Consider the following 27,632-nt stretch of genomic DNA (forward strand, 5'->3'; position numbering starts at 1 on the left):
GCTGTGTGAAATGATGTCATGCAAAATCACATGCAGTTGCTGTACTCCGTTACGATACACATGACATTCAAGCAAAATCTTACGCTCGTACCTGATTTTTTAATGCAGGACCTTGAACTACAATTAACAGCGGCGCGGGGACATCTACTGCGGGGAGCTCTGAGCGCACGGAAGACGCGTTCCACCAGCCAACCAACACTCATGCCACAAACAATGTCAAGTCAGTGTCGGAAATGGCAATCGTGCCAGCAATACCGACAAGCACACATGTGCACACCAGCACAAGCAACACTCAAGCAGGTGAAACAACCGCCGATACTGAAGTGAATGATGAAACTGATGACGAAGCACAAGGGGATGAAGATGGTGGGCAATCAGAAATCATGGTACCCCAGCCACCGTATCTTGGGCAGAGATTTGATTCGTTTGAAGATGCAAAGGAATTCTACCAGACATATGCAAAGTTCCATGGGTTTGCGGTCAACACCGAATACCATAGGAAAATTAAAAAAACTAACGAGTACAGCAGAGGTGAGATGAGGTGCTACAAGGCACGAAGAAACAAGAAGGGCAAAGGTGATGCGCTTGTTGGTTCGGAACGAAAGAGAGGTATCATTGTCAAGACGGAATGCCCTGTCCGGTGTAAGCTGAATGTAGATGGAGCACAGTGGGTGGTCACTGAATATTTTGACGAGCACAACCACGAGCTAATAAAGAACTTTGACCTAGTAAAATTTCTGACCGCCCACAGAGGATTCACCCCCCTCGAGAAGAAATTCATAAAGCTGCTACATGATTGTAACGTCGGTCCATCAAGAATGGTGCAGATACTCTCCCTCATCCATAGCAAAAACGGGTCTCTGAGTAGCATGCCCTACCTACCAGCAGACGTCACAAACCTAAAGGCAAAGTACCATAGAGAAAGCAAGTTGGCTGACATAGAAGCCACGATAGCCTACTTCGATGAGAAAGCGAAAGAAGATCAAGATTTCTTCTACAGGATAAGATTGGACGATGAGGACCGTGTCAGGAACATGTATTGGGTGGATGGTGCTGCAAGAAGAGCCTACAAACATTTCCGAGACTGCATTTCTTTCGACGCGACATATCTCACTAATATGTACAAGATGCCATGCGCTCCATTCATAGGAATAAATAACCACAATCAGTCATTTTAGTTCGGATGCGGGCTCGTTCGGAACGAAGACACGGATGGGTACGTTTGGCTGTTCAAGACCTTCTTCGAGTGCATGGGTGGACTTGCTCCGATGAACATAATAACAGACCAGGATTTTAGCATGCGTGCAGGCATAGAGGAGGTCTTTCTGTTGGCAGTGCATAGGCACTTCAGGTGGCACATTATAAAGAAGGCTGAGGAGACACTAGGACCGTTCTTTGCTGACCGTCCAGACCTGCACAAGGCATTCGAGCTGTGCGTGGACCACAGCTTGACGGTGGAGGAGTTTGAAAGGAGCTGGATGGCTATGATTGAAACATATCAAGTCCAAGACCACGAGACGCTTGCTAGCTTGTGGGAGAAACGAATGTACTGGGTGCCGGCCTACTTCATGCAGTGCTTCTTCCCGTTTCTGCAGACTACACAGCGCAGTGAGGGGTTCAATGCTGTTTTGAAGCGGTACGTGAGCCCTGGCAACTCATTGCTACAGTTTGCCAAGTAGTACACCGCTTTGCAACAAAAAATACTGAGATCCGAGCTACAGCAAGAAGCAAACACCGCGCTCAAGCAGCCAAAATTGCTAACGTATTTACCAATGGAGAGGCAGATGAGCAAGATATACACCAACACGGTTTTTAACAAGTAAGTCAGTTGTGTTACAATCTTATTTGCACAAATCATGAAGGTACTAGGTGCCATGTAGAATGCAATGCAGTTGAAATGCTTATTTGAAAATGATGATTGTGTTGAAAAGTAGCCATTAGGTACAGAGTAAACATGATATGTAGTTGCCGTGCTTAATGAACTACAGTTTGCCATGCTTAATGAACTGCAGTTTGCCACGTTCACTCAACTGCAGTCACCATGTTTAATGAACTGCAGTTGCCATGTTTGATGAACTGCAGTTGCCATGTTTAATGAACTGCAGTTGCCATATTTAATTAAATGTAAATTCCAATGGCCATGATGGTATGGAATGCAAATGCCAAATTGAAGTTGTTATGTAGTTGCCATGTTTAAATGAAATGCAGTTGCCATGTTTACTCAACTGCAGTTGCCATGTTTAATGAACTGTAGTTGCCATGTTTGAACGAATTGTAATTCCATTGGCCACAACAAACAAAAGGTGCTACAAAAAACTTCACACAAGAGTTTAATAAAAACCACACAAAACTTGCAGATTCCAGGAAGAAATAAAGCGTGCCAGCATGTACACGGCTTTCCAGGTGGACGAAGATACGTTCAAGGTGTGTTCTATCATGGGCATGTCGGATTCAGAACCTGAAGACCCAGACAAGGGAAGGAACTACTTTGTGAAGGCATCGATAAGCGAAGGCGAATACTACTGCCAATGCTGCAAATTCGAACGGGACGGGATTGTGTGCTGTCACATTCTAAAAGTAATGGACTTGAACGCGGTGACACGAATGCCCCGCCATTTCATAAGGCGACGATGGACTTGGGACGCTGACGACGCATTGGCGCCGCAAACATCAAACGGAGTTTTGGCCGTGCATGACGAGAGACCAGAGTCCACCATGGAAGCCGTGAGGCATGTTGTGTTGACAAAGAACTATGCTGAACTAATTGATGAAGCGTGCAAGAGTGATGAGACATCAAGAGTCGCAGAAAAACACAGGAAGGCCCTCAAAAGAGAGCTTGATGAGATCAAGACGAGGAAAGCTGAGGAAGCCTTACACAGGTTCCCCCGCACATCAAGTGCCTTCGTCCACAGGGCCATCATCTGAAAACTCGGAGGTAGGATCTGGAACAGCAAGCACACAAACACAGGTTACGAACCCGCCCCGTTCCATCACAAAAGGGCGTCCAAAAGAGATAAGATACAAATCGGGATTGGAGATTCAAGCAAAACACAAGAAACCAAAGAAAGGGACGGGCAATCCGTAAACAACATTGGAGCACTATGACTAGGTCCATGGTGATTTTTTTTTGTAATCTAGATGTTCTAAATTTTGTAAAAACTGGAGAATGACTCTTCAGGTGCATTAGAATCTGAAGTAAAAATGACATGAAGGAATAGCTGCAGTTGCCACGTGTATGGCACTGAATTTGCCATGTTACTTGAACTGAATCTGCCATACCATTTCTACTGAATCTGCCATGCCATTTCTACTGAATTTGCCATGTTATTTTTACTGAATTTGCCATGTTATTTTTTACTGAATCTGCCATGTTAGTTGTACTGAATCTTCACAGCGTAGATTTCCATGTTCAGTCAGCGCATTTTAGTCACACATATTGTATTGTGGTGCAAACTATGGGAAACAAGCTGAAACGGTCTCGTGCACCAACCGCACAGGTTACTGCTCCGCGATCAAACTACAATGCTAGCCGGTACAGTTAGCAGTGCAAAAAACCCAAAAAGCCAAACAAGAAAGAACGATAACTTTCACTAACCCTGATTGATCAACTACATTTGCCATGTTTTCAGACATCAAGGACGCAATCCAAACACCATGCTGGTACTACCAACCCACAAGCACATAATAATACTGAAAACACATAAACGTATCTGCTGTCAAACCTAAGTAGGTTCACATCCACACATATAGGGCGATTTGATTATTTGCCACAAATTACTTTGGACTTTGACATTTTGCCACTCGTTACATTGAAATTGATCTGGTGACACTTCTTAGTTTGCACTTTAATTTTTTGCCACTTTTCAACACAAAAACAATCTATGTAAATAGACAAAATAACTCCACAAAACAGAGGACAAAACTACCCTTTTACCTGTTTGACTGCACAACCTCCTCCAAATCGGGATGAACCCTAACTTATAATTCAGCCGCCGTCGTCGCCCCTGTTGTGCCCGGGCAGCCGCTACAGAGAGGACCTATGCGGTGCCGAGCGCACCACAACGGCTAGGGAGCGCCGGCGAGTGCTTCAGGATGCCGCCGAGCCGCTCAGCCGCTTCCACCCGCCGCCCCATACTACTTAGTTCGCCAGTGACACCCGCTTGCCCCATGCTGCTCTTCCTCATCCGTGTACTAGTGCTACAGCAGTACCTACTGGTCGCCGCCACCGCACATAGTGTTGTTGGTGCTGCCCACGTCTAGTGCCTCCGCACTGGCCGGCCGCATAGACTCTTGTGCTCTGAACAAATGGCAGCTGATGCGATGCATAATCCTGACTCTTGGAGCGGGAGCAATCACTGATGTGTATTAGCGTAAAAAAGATCCTTTGTTTGCTATCATAGAAGAATCGACCAGCTGCTTGCATGCTCGCCATGCTCCCAAGGAATAATCAGTAGCAGTTCTGACAGGAAAACAGTAAGAGCTCGTCCGCGTGCTCGGCCAATCGAGAACATGGGCAAATTCGGTATTTCACGTGGGTAATGGCAAATTCTCAAAGTGCCAACTAAGAAGTGGCAAAATATCAATTGCAAAGTAAACAGTGGCAAATTGTCAAAGTCCCAAATAAGTGGTGGCAACAAATCAAAATCCCCTTAAATGGGCGATTTGATTATTTGCCACTAGTTACTTTGGACTTTGACATTTTGCCACTCGTTACATTGAAATTGATCTGGTGACACTTCTTAGTTTGCACTTTAATTTTTTGCCACTTTTCAACACAAAAACAATCTATGTAAATGATAGACAAAATAACTCCACAAAATAGAGGACAAAACTACCCTTTTACCTGTTTGACTGCACAACCTCCTCCAAATCGGGATGAACCCTAACTTATAATTCAGCCGCCGCCGTCGCCCCTGTTGCGCACGGGCAGCCGCTACAGAGAGGACCTATGCGGTGCCGAGCGCACCACAACGGCTAGGGAGCGCCGGCGAGTGCCTCAGGCTGCTGCTCAGCCGCTTCCACCCGCCGCCCCATGCTACTTAGTTCGCCAGTGACACCCGCTTGCCCCATGCTGCTCTTCCTCGTCCGCGTACTAGTGCTACAGCAGTAGCTACTGGTCGCTGCCACCGCACATAGTGTTGTTGGTGCTGCCCACGTCTAGTGCCTCCGCACTGGTCGGCCGCATAGACTCTTGTGCTCTGAACAAATGGCAGCTGATGCGATGCATAATCCTGACTCTTGGAGCGGGAGCAATCACTGATGTGTATTAGCGTAAAAAAGATCCTTCGTTTGCTATCATAGATGAATCGACCAGCTGCTTGCATGCTCGCCATGCTCCCAAGGAATAATCAGTAGCAGTTCTGACAGGAAAACAGTAAGAGCTCTACCGCGTGCTCGGCCAATCGAGAACATGGGCAAATTCGGTATTTCACGTGGGTAATGGCAAATTCTCAAAGTGCCAACTAAGAAGTGGCAAAATATCAATTGCAAAGTAAAAGTGGCAAATTGTCAAAGTCCCAAATAAGTGGTGGCAACAAATCAAAATCCCCTTAAATGGGCGATTTGATTATTTGCCACCAGTTACTTTGGACTTTGACATTTTGCCACTCGTTACATTGAAATTGATCTGGTGACACTTCTTAGTTTGCACTTTAATTTTTTGCCACTTTTCAACACAAAAACAATCTATGTAAATGATAGACAAAATAACTCCACAAAACAGAGGACAAAACTACCCTTTTACCTGTTTGACTGCACAACCTCCTCCAAATCGGGATGAACCCTAACTTATAATTCAGCCGCTGCCGTCGCCCCTGTTGCGCCCGGGCAGCCGCTATAGAGAGGACCTATGCGGTGCCGAGCGCACCACAACGGCTAGGGAGCGCCCGCGAGTGCTTCAGGCTGCCGCCGAGCCGCTCAGCCGCTTCCACCCGCCGCCCCATGCTACTTAGTTCGCCAGTGACACCCGCTTGCCCCATGCGGCTCTTCCTCGTCCGCGTACTAGTGCTACAGCAGTAGCTACTGGTCGCCGCCACCGCACATAGTGTTGTTGGTGCTGCCCATGTCTAGTGCCTCCGCACTGGCCGGCCGCATAGACTCTTGTGCTCTGAACAAATGGCAGCTGATGCGATGCATAATCCTGACTCTTGGAGCGGGAGCAATCACTGATGTGTATTAGCGTAAAAAAGATCCTTCGTTTGCTATCATAGAAGAATCGACCAGCTGCTTGCATGCTCGCCATGCTCCCAAGGAATAATCAGTAGCAGTTCTGACAAGAAAACAGTAAGAGCTCGTCCGCGTGCTCGGCCAATCGAGAACATGGGCAAATTCGGTATTTCACGTGGGTAATGGCAAATTCTCAAAGTGCCAACTAAGAAGTGGCAAAATATCAATTGCAAAGTAAACAGTGGCAAATTGTCAAAGTCCCAAATAAGTGGTGGCAACAAATCAAAATCCCCTTAAATGGGCGATTTGATTATTTGCCACCAGTTACTTTGGACTTTGACATTTTGCCACTCGTTACATTGAAATTGATCTGGTGACACTTCTTAGTTTGCACTTTAATTTTTTGCCACTTTTCAACACAAAAACAATCTATGTAAATGATAGACAAAATAACTCCACAAAACAGAGGACAAAACTACCCTTTTACCTGTTTGACTGCACAACCTCCTCCAAATCGGGATGAACCCTAACTTATAATTCAGCCGCCGCCGTCGCCCCTGTTGCGCACGGGCAGCCGCTACAGAGAGGACCTATGCGGTGCCGAGCGCACCACAACGGCTAGGGAGCGCCGGCGAGTGCCTCAGGCTGCTGCTCAGCCGCTTCCACCCGCCGCCCCATGCTACTTAGTTCGCCAGTGACACCCGCTTGCCCCATGCTGCTCTTCCTCGTCCGCGTACTAGTGCTACAGCAGTAGCTACTGGTCGCCGCCACCGCACATAGTGTTGTTGGTGCTGCCCACGTCTAGTGCCTCCGCACTGGCCGGCCGCATAGACTCTTGTGCTCTGAACAAATGGCAGCTGATGCGATGCATAATCCTGACTCTTGGAGCGGGAGCAATCACTGATGTGTATTAGCGTAAAAAAGATCCTTCGTTTGCTATCATAGAAGAATCGACCAGCTTCTTGCATGCTCGCCATGCTCCCAAGGAATAATCAGTAGCAGTTCTGACAGGAAAACAGTAAGAGCTCGTCCGCGTGCTCGGCCAATCGAGAACATGGGAAAATTCGGTATTTCACGTGGGTAATGGCAAATTCTCAAAGTGCCAACTAAGAAGTGGCAAAATATCAATTGGAAAGTAAACAGTGGCAAATTGTCAAAGTCCCAAATAAGTGGTGGCAACAAATCAAAATCCCCTTAAATGGGCGATTTGATTATTTGCCACCAGTTACTTTGGACTTTGACATTTTGCCACTCTTTACATTGAAATTGATCTGGTGACACTTCTTAGTTTGCACTTTAATTTTTTGCCACTTTTCAACACAAAAACAATCTATGTAAATGATAGACAAAATAACTCCACAAAACAGAGGACAAAACTACGCTTTTACCTGTTTGACTGCACAACCTCCTCCAAATCGGGATGAACCCTAACTTATAATTCAGCCGCCGCCGTCGCCCCTGTTGCGCCCGGGCAGCCGCTACAGAGAGGACCTATGCGGTGCCGAGCGCACCACAACGGCTAGGGAGCGCCGGCGAGTGCTTCAGGCTGCCGCCGAGCCGCTCAGCCGCTTCCACCCGCCGCCCCATGCTACTTAGTTCGCCAGTGACACCCGCTTGCCCCATGCTGCTCTTCCTCGTCCGCGTACTAGTGCTACAGCAGTAGCTACTGGTCGCCGCCACCGCACATAGTGTTGTTGGTGCTGCCCATGTCTAGTGCCTCAGCACTGGCCGGCCGCATAGACTCTTGTGCTCTGAACAAATGGCAGCTGATGCGATGCATAATCCTGACTCTTGGAGCGGGAGCAATCACTGATGTGTATTAGCGTTAAAAAGATCCTTCGTTTGCTTTCATAGAAGAATCGACCAGCTGCTTGCATGCTCGCCATGCTCCCAAGGAATAATCAGTAGCAGTTCTGACAGGAAAACAGTAAGAGCTCGTCCGCGTGCTCGGCCAATCGAGAACATGGGCAAATTCGGTATTTCACGTTGGTAATGGCAAATTCTCAAAGTGCCAACTAAGAAGTGGCAAAATATCAATTGCAAAGTAAACAGTGGCAAATTGTCAAAGTCCCAAATAAGTGGTGGCAACAAATCAAAATCCCCTTAAATGGGCGATTTGATTATTTGCCACCAGTTACTTTGGACTTTGACATTTTGCCACTCTTTACATTGAAATTGATCTGGTGACACTTCTTAGTTTGCACTTTAATTTTTTGCCACTTTTCAACACAAAAACAATCTATGTAAATGATAGACAAAATAACTCCACAAAACAGAGGACAAAACTACGCTTTTACCTGTTTGACTGCACAACCTCCTCCAAATCGGGATGAACCCTAACTTATAATTCAGCCGCCGCCGTCGCCCCTGTTGCGCCCGGGCAGCCGCTACAGAGAGGACCTATGCGGTGCCGAGCACACCACAACGGCTAGGGAGCGCCGGCGAGTGCTTCAGGCTGCCGCCGAGCCGCTCAGCCGCTTCCACCCGCCGCCCCATGCTACTTAGTTCGCCAGTGACACCCGCTTGCCCCATGCTGCTCTTCCTCGTCCGCGTACTAGTGCTACAGCAGTAGCTACTGGTCGCCGCCACCGCGCATAGTGTTGTTGGTGCTGCCCACGTCTAGTGCCTCCGCACTGGCCGGCCGCTTAGACCCTTGTGCTCTGAACAAATGGCAGCTGATGGGATGCATAATCCTGACTCTTGGAGCGGGAGCAATCACTGATGTGTATTAGCATAAAAAAGATCCTTCGTTTGCTATCATAGAAGAATCGACCAGCTGCTTGCATGCTCGCCATGCTCCCAAGGAATAATCAGTAGCAGTTCTGACAGGAAAACAGTAAGAGCTCGTCCGCGTGCTCGGCCAATCGAGAACATGGGAAAATTCGGTATTTCACGTGGGTAATGGCAAATTCTCAAAGTGCCAACTAAGAAGTGGCAAAATATCAATTGGAAAGTAAACAGTGGCAAATTGTCAAAGTCCCAAATAAGTGGTGGCAACAAATCAAAATCCCCTTAAATGGGCGATTTGATTATTTGCCACCAGTTACTTTGGACTTTGACATTTTGCCACTCTTTACATTGAAATTGATCTGGTGACACTTCTTAGTTTGCACTTTAATTTTTTGCCACTTTTCAACACAAAAACAATCTATGTAAATGATAGACAAAATAACTCCACAAAACAGAGGACAAAACTACGCTTTTACCTGTTTGACTGCACAACCTCCTCCAAATCGGGATGAACCCTAACTTATAATTCAGCCGCCGCCGTCGCCCCTGTTGCGCCCGGGCAGCCGCTACAGAGAGGACCTATGCGGTGCCGAGCGCACCACAACGGCTAGGGAGCGCCCGCGAGTGCTTCAGGCTGCCGCCGAGCCGCTCAGCCGCTTCCACCCGCCGCCCCATGCTACTTAGTTCGCCAGTGACACCCGCTTGCCCCATGCTGCTCTTCCTCGTCCGCGTACTAGTGCTACAGCAGTAGCTACTGGTCGCCGCCACCGCACATAGTGTTGTTGGTGCTGCCCATGTCTAGTGCCTCAGCACTGGCCGGCCGCATAGACTCTTGTGCTCTGAACAAATGGCAGCTGATGCGATGCATAATCCTGACTCTTGGAGCGGGAGCAATCACTGATGTGTATTAGCGTAAAAAAGATCCTTCGTTTGCTATCATAGAAGAATCGACCAGCTGCTTGCATGCTCGCCATGCTCCCAAGGAATAATCAGTAGCAGTTCTGACAGGAAAACAGTAAGAGCTCGTCCGCGTGCTCGGCCAATCGAGAACATGGGCAAATTCGGTATTTCACGTTGGTAATGGCAAATTCTCAAAGTGCCAACTAAGAAGTGGCAAAATATCAATTGCAAAGTAAACAGTGGCAAATTGTCAAAGTCCCAAATAAGTGGTGGCAACAAATCAAAATCCCCTTAAATGGGCGATTTGATTATTTGCCACCAGTTACTTTGGACTTTGACATTTTGCCACTCTTTACATTGAAATTGATCTGGTGACACTTCTTAGTTTGCACTTTAATTTTTTGCCACTTTTCAACACAAAAACAATCTATGTAAATGATAGACAAAATAACTCCACAAAACAGAGGACAAAACTACGCTTTTACCTGTTTGACTGCACAACCTCCTCCAAATCGGGATGAACCCTAACTTATAATTCAGCCGCCGCCGTCGCCCCTGTTGCGCCCGGGCAGCCGCTACAGAGAGGACCTATGCGGTGCCGAGCACACCACAACGGCTAGGGAGCGCCGGCGAGTGCTTCAGGCTGCCGCCGAGCCGCTCAGCCGCTTCCACCCGCCGCCCCATGCTACTTAGTTCGCCAGTGACACCCGCTTGCCCCATGCTGCTCTTCCTCGTCCGCGTACTAGTGCTACAGCAGTAGCTACTGGTCGCCGCCACCGCGCATAGTGTTGTTGGTGCTGCCCACGTCTAGTGCCTCCGCACTGGCCGGCCGCTTAGACCCTTGTGCTCTGAACAAATGGCAGCTGATGGGATGCATAATCCTGACTCTTGGAGCGGGAGCAATCACTGATGTGTATTAGCATAAAAAAGATCCTTCGTTTGCTATCATAGAAGAATCGACCAGCTGCTTGCATGCTCGCCATGCTCCCAAGGAATAATCAGTAGCAGTTCTGACAGGAAAACAGTAAGAGCTCGTCCGCGTGCTCGGCCAATCGAGAACATGGGAAAATTCGGTATTTCACGTGGGTAATGGCAAATTCTCAAAGTGCCAACTAAGAAGTGGCAAAATATCAATTGGAAAGTAAACAGTGGCAAATTGTCAAAGTCCCAAATAAGTGGTGGCAACAAATCAAAATCCCCTTAAATGGGCGATTTGATTATTTGCCACCAGTTACTTTGGACTTTGACATTTTGCCACTCTTTACATTGAAATTGATCTGGTGACACTTCTTAGTTTGCACTTTAATTTTTTGCCACTTTTCAACACAAAAACAATCTATGTAAATGATAGACAAAATAACTCCACAAAACAGAGGACAAAACTACGCTTTTACCTGTTTGACTGCACAACCTCCTCCAAATCGGGATGAACCCTAACTTATAATTCAGCCGCCGCCGTCGCCCCTGTTGCGCCCGGGCAGCCGCTACAGAGAGGACCTATGCGGTGCCGAGCGCACCACAACGGCTAGGGAGCGCCCGCGAGTGCTTCAGGCTGCCGCCGAGCCGCTCAGCCGCTTCCACCCGCCGCCCCATGCTACTTAGTTCGCCAGTGACACCCGCTTGCCCCATGCTGCTCTTCCTCGTCCGCGTACTAGTGCTACAGCAGTAGCTACTGGTCGCCGCCACCGCACATAGTGTTGTTGGTGCTGCCCATGTCTAGTGCCTCAGCACTGGCCGGCCGCATAGACTCTTGTGCTCTGAACAAATGGCAGCTGATGCGATGCATAATCCTGACTCTTGGAGCGGGAGCAATCACTGATGTGTATTAGCGTTAAAAAGATCCTTCGTTTGCTATCATAGAAGAATCGACCAGCTGCTTGCATGCTCGCCATGCTCCCAAGGAATAATCAGTAGCAGTTCTGACAGGAAAACAGTAAGAGCTCGTCCGCGTGCTCGGCCAATCGAGAACATGGGCAAATTCGGTATTTCACGTTGGTAATGGCAAATTCTCAAAGTGCCAACTAAGAAGTGGCAAAATATCAATTGCAAAGTAAACAGTGGCAAATTGTCAAAGTCCCAAATAAGTGGTGGCAACAAATCAAAATCCCCTTAAATGGGCGATTTGATTATTTGCCACCAGTTACTTTGGACTTTGACATTTTGCCACTCTTTACATTGAAATTGATCTGGTGACACTTCTTAGTTTGCACTTTAATTTTTTGCCACTTTTCAACACAAAAACAATCTATGTAAATGATAGACAAAATAACTCCACAAAACAGAGGACAAAACTACGCTTTTACCTGTTTGACTGCACAACCTCCTCCAAATCGGGATGAACCCTAACTTATAATTCAGCCGCTGCCGTCGCCCCTGTTGCGCCCGGGCAGCCGCTACAGAGAGGACCTATGCGGTGCCGAGCACACCACAACGGCTAGGGAGCGCCGGCGAGTGCTTCAGGCTGCCGCCGAGCCGCTCAGCCGCTTCCACCCGCCGCCCCATGCTACTTAGTTCGCCAGTGACACCCGCTTGCCCCATGCTGCTCTTCCTCGTCCGCGTACTAGTGCTACAGCAGTAGCTACTGGTCGCCGCCACCGCGCATAGTGTTGTTGGTGCTGCCCACGTCTAGTGCCTCCGCACTGGCCGGCCGCTTAGACCCTTGTGCTCTGAACAAATGGCAGCTGATGGGATGCATAATCCTGACTCTTGGAGCGGGAGCAATCACTGATGTGTATTAGCATAAAAAAGATCCTTCGTTTGCTATCATAGAAGAATCGACCAGCTGCTTGCATGCTCGCCATGCTCCCAAGGAATAATCAGTAGTAGTTCTGACAGGAAAACAGTAAGAGCTCGTTCGCGTGCCAATCGAGAATATGGGCAAATTCGGTATTTCACGTGGGTAATGGCAAATTCTCAAAGTGCCAACTAAGAAGTGGCAAAATATCAATTGCAAAGTAAATAGTGGCAAATTGTCAAAGTCCCAAATAAGTGGTGGCACCAAATCAAAATCCCCTTAAATGGGCGATTTGATTATTTGCCACCAGTTACTTCGGACTTTGACATTTTGCCACTCTTTACATTGAAATTGATCTGGTGACACTTCTTAGTTTGCGCTTTAATTTTTTGCCACTTTTCAACACAAAAACAATCTATGTAAATGATAGCCAAAATAACTCCACAAAACAGAGGACAAAACTACCCTTTTACCTGTTTGACTGCACAACCTCCTCCAAATCGGGATGAACCCTAACTTATAATTCAGCCGCCGCCGTCGCCCCTGTTGCGCCCGGGCAGCCGCTACAGAGAGGACCTATGCGGTGCCAAGCGCACCACAACGGCTAGGGATCGCCGGCGAGTGCTTCAGGCTGCCGCCGAGCCGCTCAGCCGCTTCCACCCGCCGCCCCATGCTACTTAGTTCGCCAGTGACACCCGCTTGCCCCATGCTGCTCTTCCTCGTCCGCGTACTAGTGCTACAGCAGTAGCTACTGGTCGCCGCCACCGCACATAGTGTTGTTGGTGCTGCCCACGTCTAGTGCCTCCGCACTGGCCGGCCGCATAGACTCTTGTGCTCTGAACAAATGGCAGCTGATGCGATGCATAATCCTGACTCTTGGAGCGGGAGCAATCACTGATGTGTATTAGCGTAAAAAAGATCCTTCGTTTGCTATCATAGAAGAATCGACCAACTGCTTGCATGCTCGCCATGCTCCCAAGGAATAATCAGTAGCAGTTCTGACAGGAAAACAGTAAGAGCTCGTCCGCGTGCTTGGCCAATCGAGAACATGGGCAAATTTGGTATTTCACGTGGGTAATGGCAAATTCTCAAAGTGCCAACTAAGAAGTGGCAAAATATCAATTGCAAAGTAAACAGTGGCAAATTGTCAAAGTCCCAAATAAGTGGTGGCAACAAATCAAAATCCCCTTAAATGGGCGATTTGATTATTTGCCACCAGTTACTTTGGACTTTGACATTTTGCCACTCGTTACATTGAAATTGATCTGGTGACACTTCTTAGTTTGCACTTTAATTTTTTGCCACTTTTCAACACAAAAACAATCTATGTAAATGATAGACAAAATAACTCCACAAAACAGAGGACAAAACTACCCTTTTACCTGTTTGATTGCACAACCTCCTCCACATCGGGATGAACCCTAACTTATAATTCAGCCGCCGCCGTCGCCCCTGTTGCGCCCGGGCAGCCGCTACAGAGAGGACCTATGCGGTGCCGAGCGCACCACAACGGCTAGGGATCGCCGGCGAGTGCTTCAGGCTGCCGCCGAGCCGCTCAGCCGCTTCCACCCGCCGCCCCATGCTACTTAGTTCGCCAGTGACACCCGCTTGCCCCATGCTGCTCTTCCTCGTCCGCGTACTAGTGCTACAGCAGTAGCTACTGGTCGCCGCCACCGCACATAGTGTTGTTGGTGCTGCCCATGTCTAGTGCCTCCGCACTGGCCGGCCACATAGACTCTTGTGCTCTGAACAAATGGCAGCTGATGCGATGCATAATCCTGACTCTTGGAGCGGGAGCAATCACTGATGTGTATTAGCGTAAAAAAGATCCTTCGTTTGCTATCATAGAAGAATCGACCAGCTTCTTGCATGCTCACCATGCTCCCAAGGAATAATCAGTAGCAGTTCTGACAGGAAAATGGTAAGAGCTCGTCCGCGTGCTCGGCGAATCGAGAACATGGGCTAATTCGGTATTTCACGTGGGTAATGGCAAATTCTCAAAGTGCCAACTAAGAAGTGGCAAAATATCAATTGCAAAGTAAACAGTGGCAAATTGTCAAAGTCCCAAATAAGTGGTGGCAACAAATCAAAATCCCCTTTTTTCTGTGTGTATGCGGAGTGGCATCGAGAAACTAGATTCGTGCCGGAGATGGATGCCAGGCAGGCCATGTGTACCGGTGAACCATACGAAAACCAATATCCGATGCAAACCGATGAAAACATGAGAAAAAATGTTTTGAAGTTACAAAAAAATCTGAAAAAAATATATGAAAGATTAAGAGGGTGATGTTTTATTGCCACTCAAAATTTCAAGTTGAAACACATTACAAGATATGAGCTATGAAAAAAATAAAATCAGCGTTAAATAGTGTATGCCAGGCAGGCCATGTGTACCGGTGACCCATACGAAAACCAATATCCGATGCAAACCGATGAAAACATGAGAAAAAAATGTTTTGAAGTTTTGAAAAAATATGGAAGATTAAGAGGGTGATGTTTTATTGCCACTCAAAATTTCAAGTTGAAACACATTACAAGATGTGAGCTATGAAAAAAATAAAATCAGCGTTAAATAGTGTTAAACAGTAATATCACTATTCAAGGCTGAATTTTCTTTTTCATAATGTCACTATTCAGGGTTGAATTTGTCTTTTTCATATCTCACATCACATAATGTGTTTCAACTTGAAATTTTGCGTGGCAATAAAACATAACCCTCTTAACAACTGTATTTTTTCAGATTTTTTCGAAACTTTAAAATATGGTTACCATGAAGTCTTCATTGAATATTGGTTTCCGTATGATATTCTCCCCGGCCTGGATCGCGCATAGAATTTTGGTTGTGGCAGCACGCAATTTCGTCTGATCCAGGGGTATTTATGTCTTTTCACTAGCCTACCCCAATCACTGTGCCTGGAGCCCTAAGGCCCACGCTCTCCCGCACAGCTCGCTCGATCCCCTTTCTCCTCTCGTTTTCCCGACTCTCTCTCTCTTCACAAAACACTGTGGCTACTATCGTCGCCACCGCCGATTCCTCCTGGGCATGGTTGTCTCCGGCACCGCCATCAATAGGGGAGACTCCACTCGCCTCACTCTACCGATTCCCCGCCCTAGCCGCTGCTCTACGCCCCCGCTCGCGCCCGCACAGCTAACCCTAGAGAGGAGGTCGTGAGGGAGGAAGGAGAAGATGACATGGAGGTCATGGGGGAGGAAGAAGGCGAGGCAATGGAGGCCACGGGGAAGGAAGAAGATGGCCCCCTCGTTCCCGAAGTTGGTCTTCGCATCAAATGCGCTCACAACACCCCGTTGTGCTCGACCCGCCGGTTTTACGTGGAATTCCATCACATGTTCTTTTGACGTCGCCGGATTTCGACCAATTTGTGCTCCGCCTCTGCTTCCAGCGAGCACGCCGGCTACGGTCCAACTGGGTGAGCTTCTTCTCCTGTTATGTTCATGTACCATTTGGTGACCTCGCTCTCGTCCCGTTTGAGAAGAGGAGTCAAGTACTGGCTATATTTTTGTAAGAGGTTTTTGGTTTCTTCTTGTGGAGTAGATTCTCAGGTCTAGCTAGGTTCCAAATAAATTTTGGGTTAGTCTTGTTATGTTGATACCTTGTTGTCCAGGAGATTTGGATCTAGCTAGGTTTTTACATACTATATATGTATTTTTTGTTGTTGAGGAGCTTAGGTCTCCCTAGATTCTTGAGGTCATATGATAATTAGGAGACACCATGTTGCATGTTTTATTGCTTTTTGTGGGCCTTTAAATTGGTGTTCTTGAATAAATAAAGGATCTGGTGAGAGATTAAGGGTAGTAAAATTTCCTCCTCCTCTGCTCCTCCCAGATTCCCCTAATTTCCCTATGATTATTTTATTACAGGTTTGTTGCGCTCCGCCTCAGCCTGATCAAGCCTTCATCCGATCCGTGCTCAATGTCGTCTTCCTATATCGGCTGTGTCCATAGATCTGCAGGTCCGCCTCTCTTTTCCGTTTTCTTGACCGGTGTCTGATGTGGTCCTCTTCACTCGAGGTGTAGGGAGGATTTGTGTAGTCTATCTATGGCTGGCATAGGGTTCTTTTGAGAGTAGTTGTTTTTCATGTGTCGGTCCATGGATGTGCAGACTAGAACTGTGCTTGTCTTTATCGGTGGGCTTTTGTAGCCTTCCTTACTAATTTTATTTGGTATTGCCAAATGTTTGTTGGTTCATATTGTTTTTTGTTCAGTTATGAGGTTGATGCGGAGCATCCTACGAATATCACCATGTCAAGAGTCCATTTGGCAAGTGACACGTGCGACATCCACTTCACATACATAAAGGTGAATCATCTTCTTTACACGTGCTCACTTGACCCCTTCGAGGATGGTATACTACTTGACATTTCCCCTGTGTGCATGCATACGATTGTCGGAGCTTCATGGATGACGAGGAGGATTTCAAGTGCAAGGGAACAACTACACCATCCGTGAGGGAATCATAGAAGCGGCGACGAATGAAAATGGAGCTGCTGAAGTTACAGCGGCCAGACATCCAGGCCCAGGCCGGACATCCAGCGCCTGTGCAGAATAGGAACATAAGAGCTTCAGCGGTCGGACATCCGGCACCATGCGACTGGCCATACATCTAGCGCCTCCCCAGATATCAGGCACGGGGAGTACAGAAACCAGCCTAATGGACGGTCGGACATCCCGCGCCTACGGCACAGCCATGGCCAAGAGGTCATGTACTCTCTCTCTCCCCCCCTTCGCCTACACTATAAATACCTATCCCCCCACTTCACCTACACTATAAATACCTCTTCCCCTCCTCATTTCTAGGGATGGCTAAGAATAGAACTACACATTGGAGCTTAGCTCATGTACCTCCCCTTGTGGGATTCCTCCTAGGAGAAGATCCATGAGTGGATTCAAGGCCTCTTCAAAGAAGATCCCCCAAGTGGATATCAAGACCCCATATAGGGAAGGATCTTTCTTGATCGCCAAGACTTCATCTCCTCTTGGATTTGGGATGAACTCTAGCTTGTATCTTTGTTCCTTTTGTTGTTCTTGTACCTTTGCGGATTTTATGTGTTTGTTAGTCTAGTGGATGTGTGATTGGACTTGTTCTTGAGTGTTCCTCTCATGATTTCTCCCCACTCCCCCCTCATGTTCTTCGGGTTCCTCCTTGAATCCACCTCCAATTCGTGAACATCAGGACAGATCGGGGCACTTTGGCTCGTGCCCTACAACAGAGATGTTGTCGGAGCTACAAAACAAGCCAGTGCCATAGTGGCCAGGGGCTCGTATGGTTATCTCCCTTTGCCATCAGGTTCTATTGGAACTATCGAACGATCCAATGCCATGTGGGTAGGATAGGTCCTCTTAGATGTAAATTTGTGAAAGGTGCTTATGGTAGTTTTGTCCTGGCAAGTGCTTCTATTAGGTTTGAATTATGTTTTTTGTATCTTTTCGTTATTGCTAATGTGAACTTGGTTTCACTATGGTTTATATATGCATAGTTGTGTATATTCTTCCTCTCAAGTATTTTGTTCCTATCAGTGAGGTCAATTGTTTAGTTTCATTTTTGTTGATTGTCCATGGTACATTTGTGGTCATTTTCTTGTTAGATGGTTGATTCAGATGTGATTTTGTTTGCAGGGAGGGTGATACGGAACATCCTTCGATCATTCCCATGGACTCTACTACAACTCATCAAGCACCACGTGGACCTATGACAAGAGCTCGTGCACGTGCCATCGAAATGGAGGTGAACTCGCTCCTATACGAGGTGGGCATGGATATGAACGGAACTTGGATGCTACCTCACCAAGATGTGCTATGTGTCATTAGGTACGAGGACGACCACCACCAAGCAGCTAGGGAGCATCCCATAAGCCAAGGAGGACCCCAAGGCCACGAGGAAGGAGGCATCCACAAGGATGAAGACTGCACCTCCCACGCAGTGATACGTCCATTTTGCATCATGTTTTCCTACTGTTATTTATAGTGTTTTTAATCAATATAATACTTTGTGGAGCAAATCTAATGCATTTTCTCTCTTAATATTCAAGATTTACATGAAGAGGGAGATTACCGACAGCTGGAATTCTAGACCTGAAAAAGCTTTGTCAGAGATACCTATTTTGCACATCTCCAAATGAGCTGAAATTTCACAGAGATTTATTTTGGAATAAACAAAAAATATTGGAGAAAATAAATACTAGTGGGGGCCACCCAGGTGCCCATGAGGCACTAGGGCGCGCCCACCTCCCCTGGGCGCAACCTGGTGGCTTGTGGGCCCCCTAGCCAGCCTCTAGTGCCAACCTTCTGGTACATAAGCCCATTTGCCCTATAAAAATTAAGAAGAAGACTTTCGGGATGGAGCGCCGCCGTCTCGAGGCGGAACTTGGGCAGGAGCACTTTTGCTCTTCGGCGGAGCGATTCCGCCAGGCATACTTCCCTCCGGGTGGGGGAAATCAAAGCCATCATCGTGACCAACAACCCTCTCATCGTGGGAGGACCAATCTTCATCAACATCTTCACCAGCACCATCTCATCTCAAACCCTAGTTCATCTCTTGTATTCAATCTTTGTATCAAAACCTCATATTGGTACATGTGGGTTGCTAGTAGTGTTGATTACATCTTGTAGTTGATGCTAGTTGGTTTATTTGGTGGAAGATTATATGTTCAGATCCATTATGCTATACAATACCCCTCTGATCTAACATGAATATGATGTGTGAATAGTTACTTTTGTTCTTGGGGACATGAGAGAAGTCTTGTCATAAGTAATCATGTGAATTTGGTATTCGCTTGATATTTTGATGATATGTATGTTGTTGTTTCCCTTAGTGGTGTTATGTGAACACAACATGACACTTCACCATCTTTGGGCCTAAGGGAATGCATTGGGGAGTAGTAATTAGATGATGGGTTGTTAGAGTGACAGAAGCTTAAACCCTAGTTTATGCGCTATTCCGTAAGGGGCTGATTTGGATCCATATGTTTAATGCTATGGTTAGATTTATCTTAATTCTTCTTTCGTAGTTGCGGATGCTTACGAGAGGGGTTAATCATAAGTGGGAGGCTTGTTCAAGTAAGAACATCACCCAAGCACCGGTCCACCCACATATCAAATTATCAAAGTAGCAAACGCAAATCAAACAAACATGATGAAAGTGACTAGATGAAATTCCCGTGTGTCCTCAAGAACATTTTGCTTATTATAAGAGACCGTTCTGGCCTGTCCTTTGCAGCAAAAAGGATTGGGCTACCTTGTTGCACCTTAGTTACTATTTCTTCTTGTCACTTGTTACAAATTATCTTGCTATCAAACTACTCATTACCGATAATTTTAGTGCTTGTAGAAAATACCTTGCTAAAAAATGCTTGTCAGTTCCTTCCGCTCCTCGTTGGGTTTGACACTCTTACTTATCAAAAGGACTACTATTGATCCCCTATACTTGTGGATCATCAAGGCTCTTTTCTGGCACCGTTGTCGGATAGTGAAGCGCCTTTGGTAAGGAAACATTTATATTACATGCTGAAATTTACTGTTACTTGTTACTATGGAAAACAATCCTTTGAGGCGTTTGTTCGAGGTATCTTCACCTCGGCCGGAAGCACAAAGAATTGCTCCTCAACCTACTGCACCTACTGAAAATATTTATTATAAGATTCCTTTTGGTATGATAGAGAAACTGCTAGCTAATCCTTGTGCAGGAGATGGAACACTACATCCTGATATGCACCTAATTTATGTGGATGAAGTTTGTGGATTATTCAAGCTTGCAGGTTGATAACCCACAAGTATAGGGGATTGCAACAGTTTTCGAGGGTAGAGTATTCAGCCCAAATTTATAGATTCGACACAAGGGGAGCCAAAGAATATTTGAAGGTATTAGCAGCTGAGTTGTCAATTCAACCACACCTGGAGATTAATTATCTGCAGCAAAGTGATCAGTAGCAAAGTAGTTTGATAGTTTTGATAGTAGTGACAGCAGCAACGATAACAGTAACAGTGATAGCAGTAATTTGTAGCAAGTGTAACAGTGATGATAGCAATAGTAACGCAGCAAGATCAATATAAATAAATTCGTAGGCATTGGATCGGTGACTTGTTGGATGATATTCATCATGTGATAATTATAACCTAGGGCGATACGGCACTAGCTCCAGTTCATCGATATAATGTAGGCATGTATTCTGTAAATAGTCATACGTGCTTTATTAAAAGAACTTGCATGACATCTTTTGTCCTACCCTCCCGTGGCAGCGGGGTCCATATTGGAAACTAAGGGATATGAAGGCCTCCTTTTAATAGAGAACTGGAACAAAGCATTAACACATAGCGAATACATGAACTCCTCATACTACGGTCATCACAAGGAGTGGGCCCGGTTGTTGTCACTCCGGGGTTGCCGGATCATAACACATAGTAGGTGACTATAACTTGCAAGATCGGATCTAAAACATGGATATAATGATGAATTCATAAACGGTTCAGATCTAAGTTCATGGCACTCGGGCCCAAAGTGACAAGCATTAAGCATAGCAAAGTCATAGCAACATCAATCTAAGAACATAGTGGATACTAGGGATCAAGCCCTATCAAAACTAACTCGATTACATGATGAATCTCATCCAACTCCACACCGACCAGCGAGCCTACGAAGGAATTACTCACTCCCGGTGGGGAGCATCATGGAATTGGCGATGGATATTGGTTGGTGATGACAAAGAACGAAGATCCCCCTCTCCGGAGCCTCAAACGGACTCCAGTTCTTGTAACGCCCCGAGACCGACGCTCCAGAAGACTTCCATATTTCGTGATCGCCGTGTGTTTCTTTTGTGCTTGCTCTTTTATTTTTGCATTTCATCATGTCATACGCATTGCATCCGCATGTTTTCATAAAACTTGCATACGCCCGTAGTTGCCGTGTCCCCCCTTGCTTTCGGTGACCGTTCCGAGTCAAACCTTGTTATTCGTTTGCCCTCTTGCCTAAACCGGAGTCTCTCTGTATGGTGCATCGACCTCTTGCCCGTGTCCGAAACTTCCCCGAACCCGAGCCGGACTATCGTTACCGTTGGGTCCGGATCATCCCCAAACATCTATAAAACATCACCGTTTTCTTTGTTGGACTCTCCTAGCTTATTTTCTTGACCGTCCGATTACGATCGGAGGGACGAGATAGTCTAACCCTAACCCACCTACTATATATAGTCGGTGCATTTCTAGACCAGACCCTATTTTCTAGGGATCCTCACCTGTCCAATCGTCGCCGCCGTTAGTCAACCACCCCTCTTCCCCCTCGGGATCTCCCCTATCCCATCCACCATTCCATCCCCATCCCGTAGCCGCCACTCCTCTCCTCCTCGATCTGCATGCTCGGCCAACCACAACTCCCCTCGATCCAACTCCACCTCACCTGTTGCCTCCTTGCAGGCTTCCTCGACCCTCTCCCGAGCAGGTGCTCGCCCGGAGCCCCGCGTCCCCGCCAACCTCCACGCCGGCGAGCGAACCAGCAGCCAACCAGATGAGCGCCGACCCCGTTCTTCTTCACCTTCCCGTTCTCCTCCCGTTTCCCCCTCTCTCGCATCCCTCCTAATCTCTCTCTTTCTGTCAGCAGGAAGCCATGAGGAGCTGCGCTCGTCCCTTTTCTTATGGAGCCGGCCATCCCAAGGCAAGCTGCTGGCTTGCCTCTGCTCTGCCTCATCGCCGCCGCCTCTCCGGTGAGACCCCGCGCCGCCCCGTCGTGCCACCTCTTCCTTCCCTTCTATTTCGTCCCTGCCTTTCCCCTCTCTCAACCATCTCTTTTACTCTCTGCACCCAGGACGAAGCTCCGTCGCCATGGAGCTCCAACATCGCCGGCCACCTTCGGATCCGGCTATTGGGACCCGAGCCGCGCCAGATCCTCGTTGTGGCTCCCGCCGATCTTCATCCTTGCCCTGTTCGTCCGTTGCTGTCCCTACAGACGTCCCCGGCGTAGTCAACCACCGCCTCCTCCTCTGCTTCGAGCAGGAGGACGAGACGCGCCCGATCCGCCTCGTTTGCTCCTCAATACCCGCGTTGACCCTTTGAATCGACCGTGCCAGCGCACGCGTCGAACCGCTTCCCTGCGGGTGGCCCAGATCCACAGCAGGCCCAGCACGCCCAGCCAGCCTCGCCGGCCTGCTCCACCGCGCCCTCCCGCGGGCCGCCTTCTCGTCTGGGCCGAGCCCATGGGTGAGCAGCCCCTCCAGTTCCCCTGTTCCTGTTGGGTCAGTAAGATTCAGCCCAGTGTATTTTTTTTACCTGTCTGCGAATTTGCTATTTATCAAGAAAACTGCCAGTTTACAGTTTAACCCCTCATGTTCACGCATATAATAACTCACAAACCGTGCATCATTTGTAAATAATTTATATATGTAAAATGCTTAGAGTTCTGTCTAGTTTCACATTATGCCACTTTCATCCATGTTTAAAATGTTTAAGTTGCTGTTTGCATTTATTTTGCATAAATAACATGCTAAAATGATTTATTTCATAACTAAATAACCGTAGCTCGGATTTTAATTAACTTTATATGTAAATGGGGTAGAAAAATGCCTAGTTTAACATGGTGCACTTTATTTTGCTGTTTAACAACATTAAAATTGTGTTTATGGCAGAACAGTACCAATTCCAAAATATGCATATGAGGATTTTCCGGAATTGTTGTTTGTTGTTCCGGCCTCATTTAAACTTGCCTAAATAGTTAGTTTACTTATGCTTCACCTCTTGCCATGTTAATCAACATTTAATATTGTTGGGTACATAAACGAGAAAGAACTAAATATTTGATGTGGTGTTTCGTCAATATGCAACTCGTTGCATATTGAGCTCCACTTAATTTGTAGTTTTGTTTGTGCACTTTGCCATGCCTTGCCTCCCATGTTGCCATGCCTTGCCTCATTAAACCGGACATGCATCATATTTGATCGTGCATCATGCCATGATTATGCTTGATTGTTTACTATGTTGTTTGTTTCTTTCCGGTTTGCTTCTCTCGTTAGCTTCGGTTTCGTTCCGAAGTTGTGAGGATTCGTTCGACTACGTCCGTTTGTCTTCTTCATGGACTTGATCTTCTTCCTAGCGGAATTTCAAGCAAGACGACCATACCCTCGATATCACTTCTATCTTTGCTTTGCTAGTTGTTCGCTCTATTGCTATGCTGCGCTACCTATCACTTGCTCTTCAAGCCTCCCAAATTGCCATGTCAGCCTCTAACCTTTTTACCCTTCCTAGCAAACCGTTGTTTGGCTATGTTACCGCTTTTGCTCGGCCCTTCTTTTAGCGTTGCTAGTTGCAGGTGAAGGTGAAGTTTGTTCCATGTTGGAACATGGATATCATGTGATGTTGGGATATCACAATATCTCTTATTTAATTAATGCATCTATATACTTGGTAAAGGGTGGAAGGCTCGGCCTTATGCCGGGTGTTTTGTTCCACTCTTGCCGCCCTAGTTTCCGTCATACCGGTGTTATGTTCCTTGATTTTGCGTTCCTTACGCGGTTGGGTGTTATGGGGACCCCTTGACAGTTTGCTTTGAATAAAACTCGTCCAGCAAGGCCCAACCTTGGTTTTACATTTGCCTAACAACCTATTACCTTTCCCTTGGGAGTAATTAACCCGAGGGTCATCTTTATTTTTAACCCCCCGGGCCAGTGCTTCTCTAAGTGTTGGTCCGAACCGAGCTGCCTGCGGGGCCACCTCGTGGAAACTCGAGGTCTGGTTTTACTCGTAGCTAGTCTTATCCGGTGTTGCCCTGAGAACGAGATATGTGCAGCTCCTATCAGGATTGTCGGCACATCGGGCGGCTTTGCTGGTCTTGTTTTATTATTGTCGGAATGTCTTGTAAACCGGGATTCCAAGACTGATCGGGTCTTCCCGGGAGAAGGAATATCCTTTGTTGACCGTGAGAGCTTATAATGGGCTAAGTTGGGACACCCCTGCATTGTATAAACTTTTGAGAGCCGTGCCCGCGGTTATGAGGCAGATGGGAATTTGTTAATGTCCGGTTGTATAGAACTTGACACTTGACTTAATTAAAATACATCAACCGCGTGTGTAGCCGTGATGGTCTCTTCTCGGCGGAGTCCGGGAAGTGAACACGGTTTCTGGGTTATGTTTGACGTAAGTAGGAGTTCAGGATCACTTCTTGATCATTTCTAGCTTCTCGACCGATGCTTTGCTTCTCTTCTCGCTCTCATTTGCATATGTTAGCCACCATATATGCTTAGTGCTTGCCGCAGCTCCACCATATTACTCCATCCTTCCTACAAGCTTATATAGTCTTGATCTCGCGGGTGTGAGATTGCTGAGTCCTCGTGACTCACAGATTCTACCAAAACAGTTGCAGGTGCCGATGATACCAGTGCAGATGACGCAACCGGGCTCAAGTGGGAGCTCGATGAAGATCTTGTTCGTTGTGTTGTTTCGTTTCCTGTTGATCAGTAGTGGAGCCCAGTTGGGACGATCGAGGATCTAGCATTTTGGGTTGTCTTCTTTTATTTTGGTTCCGTACTCGGACCTTGATTGTACTCTGAATGATGTATGTTTAATTTATGTATTGTGTGAAGTGGCGATTGTAAGCCAACTCTTTATCCCATTCTTGTTCATTACATGGGATTGTGTGAAGATGACCCTTCTTGCAACAAAACCTACAATGCGGTTATGCCTCTAAGTCGTGCCTCGACACGTGGGAGATATAGCCGCATCGTGGGTGTTACAAGTTGGTAATCAGAGCCATCCGCGACTTAGGAGCCCCCTGCTTGATCAAATCGCTGGCGTTGTTGAGTCTAGAACAAAAATGTTTTGAGTCTTAGGATTATATATATCGGAGAGTAGGATTATTTTTACTCCTCAGTCCCTTCGCCGCTCTGGTGAGGTCTCCTGACGTAGAAGTTTTGACTCCCCTCTGCTCAAATTTCACTAAAAAAAATTTAGGATCACGCGGGTATCTTGGAATCGTTCCGATGGTTTTGTGATGAGAACATTGTTCTTGGTGCCTCCTGACATTTAGGGGTTGTGGCAGTGTCCCGAGGAGTTGAGCTCCGAGGTGTTGTCGTCACAATTTTATCGTTGCAGTTCTGGAATACCTGAGTTTTGCCGACATCGAAAATCTCTTTTATGCAGTTGTTGGCGAGATAACCTCGACGCCACCTAGTACTGGGGCGGGTGATCGTGAGTATTGCCATAACTCGTATAACGGATGCTTTTCGAAGGTTGAGGTAAATGATTTCCGAAGGTTTCTTGGTTATGTGTTGAAGGATGGATACAGCTGGATCTAGGTATTGTTAGTTTGGGTGATATATTTTGTGTCCCCTGTATCCCCAACACCTGATTGCATAACCAGAAAGTTTCGGGAGTTTATAAGTGGGAATTCAAGTAGCTCTTAGGATATCTTTCCGACAGATACATGATATGAGATTGGGGTTCGACGTCTAGTGGTCCGCCTTTCCACGGTTGGTTTTACAGTGGTCTCGTAGTGTCTTAAAGAGTCCTTGGTTATGCCGACTCGGGGACGCTTCGTATGTCATGTGCACTGCCTTGTACATGATGGTGCTGTACGATCGAGCCCGTGTGGGCCCCACCACGAAAACTTCGGACGAAATCTCTATCATATGTTTGTTCCGGCTTATTCTACAAGCCAAATCCTTTGTTTTTGTTTTGTTTTGTGGTATTCGAGTTGCTTCAATGCCAAGTGTTGATTCCATACCTTCCTAAACGGTGTTCTCATATTTCTATGCGAATACTAATCCTTCTTGATCATCGAGGTTGCCATGTTAATTCTTTTCAACCGGCATGTTTCTCTTCAAGTGCATCCAGTCATTCCAACATTCGCAAGATCAATTCTAAGTTTTCTCAACGGTGTTTGTTTCATCCGTCCCAAGTTGCCTTTGTTTTTTCCCCGCCCTCCCACCCTTTTTCTTCAGGGACTCACATTTCTTAATTAAGTATCATTTTATTGATGGGAAGTCTCTCCATTCTTTTCCGTCAATGTCCTTATCCGGTGATTTCCCATGAAGATACTAACGAAGCTTCAAGTTTATTATTCTTCGTTCTTTTTCTTCCCCGGTGGATCCAATTCAAGCTTTCGGTGTTGATCATATTCCTTTCCTTGTTTCAAATGTTTTCTCATGTCGGTGCATCTCTTAATCATCCACCTCTTTCTATTCATGTTATCTGGAGTGCGGAAGATATCTCGGAAGATTCGAGTTTCCATTCTTATTCCTTTCAAGCTATTTTGAGGATGCTATCTCATTCAAGCCATTTAAATCGACCGGTGCATTATCTCTTCCTAAGCAATCATTCAACGGTGTACCTTTTGAGTGGGCCCTAACCCACAGGTCTTTTTCCAGGATCTTATCTGACTCTTCTAATTCTTTTTCGGAGTTATTGTCAAATTCATTGCAAAGTTTGACGTAAGAATGAATTATCATCAGTCATATTTCTTCTCCAAGATCGCTTTCAAATTATTTTCATTGTTGGTTCAACCTTTCTAATTTTCATCCCGGAGTATCTCAACAATTCATGGTGGTTTCTCGTCGTCATTCTCGGATTTTGAGACCGAAGAAGAGTTTCTCTTAAATCTTGCTCCATTCTCTTCAAGATTCATGGTTCTAGTTTGATGCCATCCTCTCATAATTGTTTTTGACTGCGAGTATTCTTTTCACCCATCCGGAGCAATTCAGGAGTCTTTTCAGTTTGATTCTCTGGAACTCATCATCTCAGAATTATTCATTCTCAGCTTTCAGATCTCATTCTCCAAATCTTACCGGCGCATCATTCAAGTATTCTCTAATCAGCTCGTCATCTATTCGTTCACTTGTATCTATATTCCCTCAAGTATCTTCATTCGTTTTCAAATTCTTCCCGGTGAATTGTGCCTTTGCTACTTTCATTTCCAATTCTTACGGTGGTTCGTTCAAGAGTTCTCTTTTCTTGGTTATCATATCAATTCATTCGTTTTTTTCCAAATCCTACCGGCGGATCCTTGAAGACTTTTCTCAAGTTTGAGCAATATCTCTCTTCAATCCTTTTTCAACGAAAATAAGTATTATGCCAAATCCATTGCTTGTCATCAATTTAATTGGTGAAGGAT

At 46.5% G+C, this 27,632-nt stretch overlaps 1 pseudogene; it reads left to right on the plus strand.

Annotated features, from left to right (window-relative positions):
- The first annotated feature begins 233 nt into the window (after positions 1-233).
- Positions 234-3,085, plus strand: LOC109744895 (protein FAR1-RELATED SEQUENCE 5-like; annotated as a pseudogene).
- Positions 3,086-27,632: the final 24,547 nt, after the last annotated feature.

The sequence above is a fragment of the Aegilops tauschii genome, chromosome 5, assembly GCF_002575655.3.
Source record: "Aegilops tauschii subsp. strangulata cultivar AL8/78 chromosome 5, Aet v6.0, whole genome shotgun sequence".
Classification (NCBI taxonomy): domain Eukaryota; kingdom Viridiplantae; phylum Streptophyta; class Magnoliopsida; order Poales; family Poaceae; genus Aegilops; species Aegilops tauschii.